This window comes from Lynx rufus, unplaced genomic scaffold (assembly GCF_022079265.1).
Source record: "Lynx rufus isolate CCGP_SWC_20201006 ecotype Redwood Valley unplaced genomic scaffold, mLynRuf1.p SCAF_25, whole genome shotgun sequence".
Lineage (NCBI taxonomy): Eukaryota > Metazoa > Chordata > Mammalia > Carnivora > Felidae > Lynx > Lynx rufus.
The window spans coordinates 1,513,423-1,521,013 of record NW_025814840.1 but is presented as its reverse complement, the minus strand read 5'-3'; the positions used below and the strand labels follow the sequence as shown (position 1 = coordinate 1,521,013).

The window sequence follows — 7,591 nt, the reverse complement described above, 5'->3', positions numbered from 1 at the left end:
CACAGTATTTCCTAATTTTTTTAAAAATTATTCCATAACACTTTTGAAGAAAAAAAAAACAAATAAAACTTCCAATTATAAATTGTGAGGAAATGCTGCCCTAATTTTCTAGAGTTTTGAGCTGTCTTTTGCCTCTTTCCAGGATAATCGCCATGTTATTTCTCTGTAGACTTCTCGGCCAGTGTGTTAGTTCCCTAGGGCTGCGGTAACACAACATCACAAACCAGGGCGGGGGTGGGGGGTGGGGAGAGCAAGAGCTGCTTATTGCCTCCCGGCTCTGCATGTCCGTAGTTGGGGTTGAAGTTGTGGGCAGTGCGGGTTCCTTCCCAGGACCCCGAGGGAGACTCTGCTCTGTGCCCGGCTCCCAGATCCCGGTGGTCGTCAGAAATCGTAGGTGCCTCTCATAGGTGCTCCTCGGCCTGTAGATGTGCCCCTCGGTCTCAGCCTTCATTTTCACATGACCTGCTCTCTCTGTCCCCTGCACACCACCTTCCGTCTGCACATGTCCACCTCCGTGTCCAGATGCCCCCTTTTGTAAGGAGAGCAGTCCCGTGTGGGGCCTCCTCTAGTGACCTCACTTTCCCTGGGCTACCTCTGTAAACCCTCTTTCCAAGTGAGGTCACATTCTGAGATCCTGGGGTTGGGTTTCAACACATTCCGCTCCTAACAGCCCATACGGACTTGTCCATAATTACGTAGGAGAAATCAGCCCAGGGCTGACCCTTCACTGGTTAGGTATCAAACCCTAAGGCATAGGGCCTGAAGGAGGACCATCTTTAAATGGCACCAAAGTTCTGTGCCTGCCACAGGCCGTTTACATGTTTGCAAAGGGCGTTTTCTAACCCATCACCATCCATCCAGAAAATCTTTCTGAAGCAGAGCACAGTTTAAGACATGTTTTCTCCCCTGGAGGGACAGGGACTGCACACGCTGGCCAGGATGGGGGGAGCATGGAACGGGGCATCACTTCTACCGAACCTCTCGTCTTCCGGGCTCTGACACGCGTCAGGAATTACTGTGGCAGTGAAACTGGAGGGGCAAACGAGAGCCCCACAATTTATGATCCATTGGTCAATACAGAACCACTAGTTAAGGAACGCAGCCCTAAATTCAATTCAGTTGTGCATTAAAGTAATAATTATCCAAGAAATTAACATCAAAAGCTTTTAAACTGTGAAAACTGAATAGGCTTTGAAAACGTCACTTTTTAAAATCAAGGCATAAAACTTTTTATGTCAGAATCATATTTTCTGTATTTCTCCCACTTGTCAAACGCTGAAGTCTATCTAGGAATGCAGTTTTCACACATGGTCTTGTACAATTTAAGAGACTATGTCCGATTGTGGAAAGCTCTCACCGAGTTGCTAAAAAAGCATGGTGCCTGGAGGAATTCTCATACAAATGGCGATTTTGATCTCACTTAGGTAATTTTATGTAATTTATTTCCTAAAAGGTTTTACTAAAGGTTTTTATAAAATGTCAGATTTTAGAGGCATGGCCAGGTTCTTTGACATAAACCACGTTATAAAAACCCTACACAGATATTATCACAGAGGTGAATATCATTACATTGAAATTATTTTATTATAATCGATAATAATCATCAGTGGCTATCCATTCTTACATGGCAATTAAATTATAGCTACTTGATGTAACTAAAATGGATCTTTCCCAAATTTAGTGACATTGTATCTCACTAGCTTGCACATCACAGGAAACAGAGATGCCCGCAAGATGAGGCTACGATTTCAGTGGTGAGCTTGGACTTGAGTCCTGATCATTCTAAGGCAAAGACAGATTGTCTATTTGTAAAAAGAAGCAGTTGAGCCTACGGATATCTAACTCACTCGCAATCCTGTTTAGGGAAAGCCTGAGTCCCAGGTTATACTCATTCAGCTTCACTCACCTGTCCAACCAGCTAGCCATCCTTCCATCCATCCCTTGACTCATTCATCAAAAATTTAAATTATTACTATGTGTCAGGCTCTATGCGAGAGGCCAGAAATAAAATTTTGAACACTCCAAATGGCGTCCCTTCCATAAGAACACAGGCTTGTGGTTTTATCATTTCACTGCTTCTCCAATAGTCAGACCACCGATTGCATCGGCAATCTGTTCCAGCAACAAATGGAAAATCATTGCTTTGAATTTACGTTGGAGTTTAGGCACTGCCCTCTCCTAACACCTGCTTTGCTCAAGAAATTTGTACTGGTTTTGAGGTCAAAGCAAGGCTGCTTTCAACGACAACCCTCATCACTTACTGTTGCTATTTTAACAGCGCTCCACGGGCTCACCCAGGGCTCACCACAAGAGTACTTTTAATCTCCATCACCTATTTTACTCATCCCTCCACTCACCTCCCCTCTGGTAACCATCAGTTCATGCTTTGCAATGAAGAGTGTTTCTTGGTTTGGGTCTCTCTCTTTTTCCCCCATTGCTTGTTTGGTTTCTAAAATTCCACATATGCGTGAAACCATATGGTACATGTCTTTTCTCTGACTGACTTATTTTGCTTCGCGTAATACTCCCTGGGTCCATCCACGTTGTTTGAAATGGCAAATTTTGTTTTTTGCATTTTTTTTAATAGCCGAGTAAAATTCCGTTGTGTGTATATGTATACATCTTTACCCATTCATCTATTGATAGACACTTAAGCTATTTCCATAATTTGGCTCTTACAGATAAACCTGCAATAAACATCAGAGTGCATGTACCCCTTGGAGTCAGTATTTTTGTATTTTGGGGGTAAATATTCAGTAGTGCAATTGCCAGATCTTGGGAAATAATGGTCAACCTTTTGAAGAACCTCCATACTATTTTCCAGAAGGGCTGCACCAGTTTGCATTTCCACCAACAGTTCAAGAGGGTCCCCCTTTCTCTACAGCCTTCCCAACACCTGTAGTTTCTTGTGTGTTAATGTTAGTCATTCTGACAGGTGTGAGGTGGTATCTCATTGCGGTTTTGATTTCCGTTCCCCTGATGATGAGTGATGCTGAGCATCTCTTCATGTGTTTGTTGCCCCCTGTATGTCTTCTTTGGAAAAATACCTATTCACGTCTTCTGCCCATTTTTTAAGTGGATTGTTTGGGCTTTCATTGTTAAGTTGTATAAGTTCTTTATAGACTTTGATTACCAACACTTCATCAGATATGTTATTTGCAAATATCTTCTCCCATTCTGTTGGTTGCCTTTTAGTTTTGTGGATTGATTCCTTCACTGTGCAGAAGCTTTTTATTTTGATGAAGTCCCAATAGTTTCTTTTTGCTTTTGTTTCCCTTGCCTAGGAGACTTATCTAGAAATAAGTTGTTACAGCTGAGGTCAGAGAGTTTACTGCCTGTGTTCTCCCCTAGAATTTTGATGGTTTCCTGTCTCACATTTAGGTCTTTCATCCATTTAGAATTTATTTTTGTGTATGGTGTGATAAAGTGGTCCAGTTTCATTCTGTTGCATGTTGCTGTCCAGTTTTCCCAGCACCATTTGTTGAAGAGACCGTCTCTTTCCCGTTGCCTATTCTTTTCTGCTTTGTCGAAGATTAATCGACCATACAATTGGGGGTTCCTTTCTGGGTTTTATGTTCTATTCTATTGATCTATGTATCTATTTTTGTGCCAGTCCCACACTGTTTGATCACTCAGGCTTGTGATATAACTTGAAGTCCAGATTTGTGATGCCTCGAGCTTTGCTCTACTTTTTCAACATTGCTTTGGCTCTTTGGTTTCTTTTGTGGTTCCATACAAATGTTAGGATTCTTTGTTCTAGCTATATGAAAAATGCTGTTGGTATTTTGATAGGGATTGCTTTAAATCTGTAGATTTATAGGAATTTAATATAATATATTAGACATATAATATAGACATTTTAACAATATTCCTTCTTCCAATCCTTGAACATGGAATGTCTTTCCATTTCTTTTTGTCGTTTTCAGTTTCTTTCATCTGTGTTTTGTAATTTTCAGAGCACAGGTATCTCACCTGTTTAGCTAGGTTATTCCTAGATATCTTATTGTTTTTGTCCAATTTTAAATGGAATTGATTCCTTAATTCCTCTTTCTGCTGTTTCATTACTGGTGTATAGAAACGTGACATTACTGAATTGATGCATCCTAGCAATTTTTTGGTGGTGTCTTTCGTGTTTTCAATATAGGATATCATGTCATCTACAAAGTGTGCAATTTGTATTTCTTCCTTACTGATTTGGATGCCTTTTATTTCTTTCAAAATACACAACATTTCATGAATTTGCATGTCATTCCTGTGCAGGGGCCATGCTAATCTCTGTATCATTCCAATTTTAGTATCTGTGCTGCTGAAGTGAGCACTGTTTATCTTCCAGTGAGCTTGGTAATTAGTATCTTTCAGGGAGTTTATCAATTTTATATATAAAAATTTTTAATGTATTGGTATAAAGGTTTTTATAATATTCTCTTAAACTTATCCTGTCGGTATATTTTCTAGTGGTGTCTCCTTGCTCGTTCCTGATTATCGGTTAAGGTTGTCTTCTCTGTTTTGCTGATCAAAGTGGGTAAAGATTTATCAACTTGATGCATCGTCTCAAATACTCGGCATTTAGTTTCACTGACTTTCTCTACTATTTTTCTGTCACATTTAACTTATTTCCACTTTGATCTTCACTGCTTCTATTCGTCTTGGCTTCAATTTGCTCATCCTTTTCCAGTTCCTTAGAAGAGGAATCTAAGAGCATTGATTTGAGACCTATCTTTTCTAGAATTAACATTTAATTCTAGATTTGCCTCCAAAGTGTCACTTTAGCAACATTGCACACATTTTCATATGCCACGTGTCCATTTTTACTAAGCTCAAATAGTTTTAACTTAATCTTTGAATGTTTTCAGTGGACAATGAGTTATTTCGAGTTGTGCTATTTAATTTCCCAATTTGGGAGATTGGCCACAGGTCTTTCAGTTATTGATTTCTAATTCGGTTCTACTGTTTAATGGAAGGGTACTTTGCATGGCCTTAAATCTTTTTCCATTTTATAGATGCTTGTTTGAGGGCACAGAGTATGGCCTATCTTGAATGATGTCCTGTGTGTACTCGGAATACAGTAATAATAAGGGTTTTAATGTGATTGATAATCATAACATCTGTGTCACTTTTGATAGACAAATTTTCTCTTTTTATGGTTTCACTTTCCTCCTTCCTGGCAGCTTAGTAATTTTTAATAGGATGCCAGTCACTGGGAATTATTGTATCATGCTCATTGCTGAATTTTAGAAAGATATTCTCAGTTCGTTTTCAGACATAGTTACGCCAGTTTTCCTCTAGAGTCTTGCTTCTAAGATTTGCAGGGAAGGCTGGAGCTGTTTTCTGTCTAGGGCTAATCACTCCCTTTACTAAGGCCAGACCTTTCTTTACACCCTAGCCACTGCCTGCTGGATCAAGAGGTTTTCTAGACTAACAGTTGGGAAGAGGCCCTACTCCAAGCCCTGCACCTCTGGGGGTTTACACCTTTATTCCTTTGTGGTGGCTCTTTCCACCACCTTGAGGGCTTTCATTTAATGAACATGTTAATCAATACTTCACGAAACACCTGAGGGCGTTTCTGGAGATCTCTGGAAGTCTATCTTTATACTTCTTTCTCCTCTCAGTTACTTTGCTGTGGAGAGCACAGTTACTTTGCTGAGCTCAGTTACTTTGCTGTGGGTTGTCCACAGTGGTTGTCCAATCCTGGTTGTCCAATCACCCCGCCCCCAACCAGGCTCTTGGCTCTGAGTTCTCAACTCAAGGAACATACTGGATTCACCTGGGTCCCTTGCCCATAAGCCTGGGCGATGATAAAGCTCACCTCGTTTTTATCTCTCATCTCTCGGGAAACACTGTCCTTTGTTTCCTGATAGACAGCAAACTGAGAAGCATCAGTTCATATACTTTGCAGTTTTTCAGCAGCCCAGTAAATTCCGACGCTAATCGCCTACCTTGCCCAGAAGTGAAAGTCATACATCTTATTTGTCAATGCTTGAGGTTGAGATAAACTGTTGAAAAGATTCCATTTAAAGTGTGAAATCATTGAGAGAAACTTCACTCTAAAAATATTTAGGACAGTAGCTTCCCTTATTCCACTGTAGGGAATACTGCAAGGGGTAGGAGGAGGGAATTAATCTAACGAGTTAATATGTTTCTATTTCCAAGCACTCGACTGTATTAATCTTGCAACGCGTGTGAAAGAAATCATGTATTTTACAAGTACTTGGTGCTATACAGTTAGATGCATTCTTGACAATATGCCAAGTTACAAAAATCTGGTGTGTTTCCTACCTGAATGCATCTTTACATAGCCTGAAAACTTTGTAGAAAGCAATTATTGTATGTTAATTGTATTCAATCAAATAAGGTATAATTATCTATTTCTAATTTGTATCATTTATATTAAAATAATATGCGGATGATGCTTTTTAATTGCTTCTTGACTTGATGTCTATGTATGTTATTGCTAGAATAATTACGAGTATTCAGATGTGGGTAAAGATGTTAAAATATACCGAATGAATTCAGATGTTGAAGCAATTAATGGTAATCCAATTATTTCCTTTAAAAACTGAAAAGATCAGATCCAAATAAATAAAATGTATCCTTTTTAAAACTGCAGTTGCCTAGTTTTCCCACTGCATCTTACTGGATATTATGAATGTCGTTTTGAGGAAGTCAGTGCGATTTCCAGTAACATGAGACATCAAACCAGAGGAAAAGGGAACCATCTTTGTTCCTCGAGCTTTTGTTGATGTTGTCGCTGCCGTTTTGCGTATTTCTGTTTTATGCCAGGGACTCAGCCAAATAGCTGCCTCAGCTGAAAAGGGGAAATGCAAACGGTTCAGCCTTGGTAAGAAAACTGAAATCCCACAGCGCAATCGACCCTCTATCTTCCCGTGTATGGACGGCGAGTAGGTCATCTCTAAAAGCTACAAAGAATCATGGGGACTATTAATAAGCCTTAGTAGATGGGGGGAGGAGGGGGGATCATGTAAACTTATGCAAATAAATAACAACTTAAGTAAATACAGAAGTGTGGTTTTAGTTGGCAACTTGGAGTATTATTTGCTTTCTGAATACTCATAACTTGAATTTAAAGCATCTAAAACTGTTTAGCTCTTGAATATCAACCTACCGGCACTCTCAAAAAAAACCAACTTTGGCATTAAAAAATTAAATGGAAATACGTATAAACTTGTGACTGTGTGGTCAATTCTGAGAGCTCAGTCCTTGGCTATAGTTGTACCTATTTGTTCCTACCTTGCATGTAGATCATGTTGGTGTTTGGAGTTTTATGCTATAATTAAGTCAAAAATATATATGATTGTTTAAAAAGGCTTTCCTGAGGGGCGCCTGGGTGGCGCAGTCGGTTAAGCGTCTGACTTCAGCCAGGTCACGATCTCGCGGCCCGTGAGTTCGAGCCCCGCGTCGGGCTCTGGGCTGATGGCTCAGAGCCTGGAGCCTGTTTCCGGTTCTGTGTCTCCCTCTCTCTCTCTGCCCCTCCCCCGTTCATGCTCTGTCTCTCTCTGTCCCAAAAATAAATAAACGTTGAAAAAAAAAAAAAATTAAAAAATAAAAAAATAAAATAAAAAAAAATAAAAAG

General features: G+C 39.8%; 1 non-coding gene across 1 annotated transcript; it reads right to left on the bottom strand.

Moving 5' to 3' along the window:
* Nucleotides 1-4,215: 4,215 nt before the first annotated feature.
* Nucleotides 4,216-4,319, bottom strand: LOC124518914 (U6 spliceosomal RNA). The gene has a single exon (XR_006963929.1). It is a non-coding gene; the product is annotated as a U6 spliceosomal RNA (small nuclear RNA).
* Nucleotides 4,320-7,591: the final 3,272 nt, after the last annotated feature.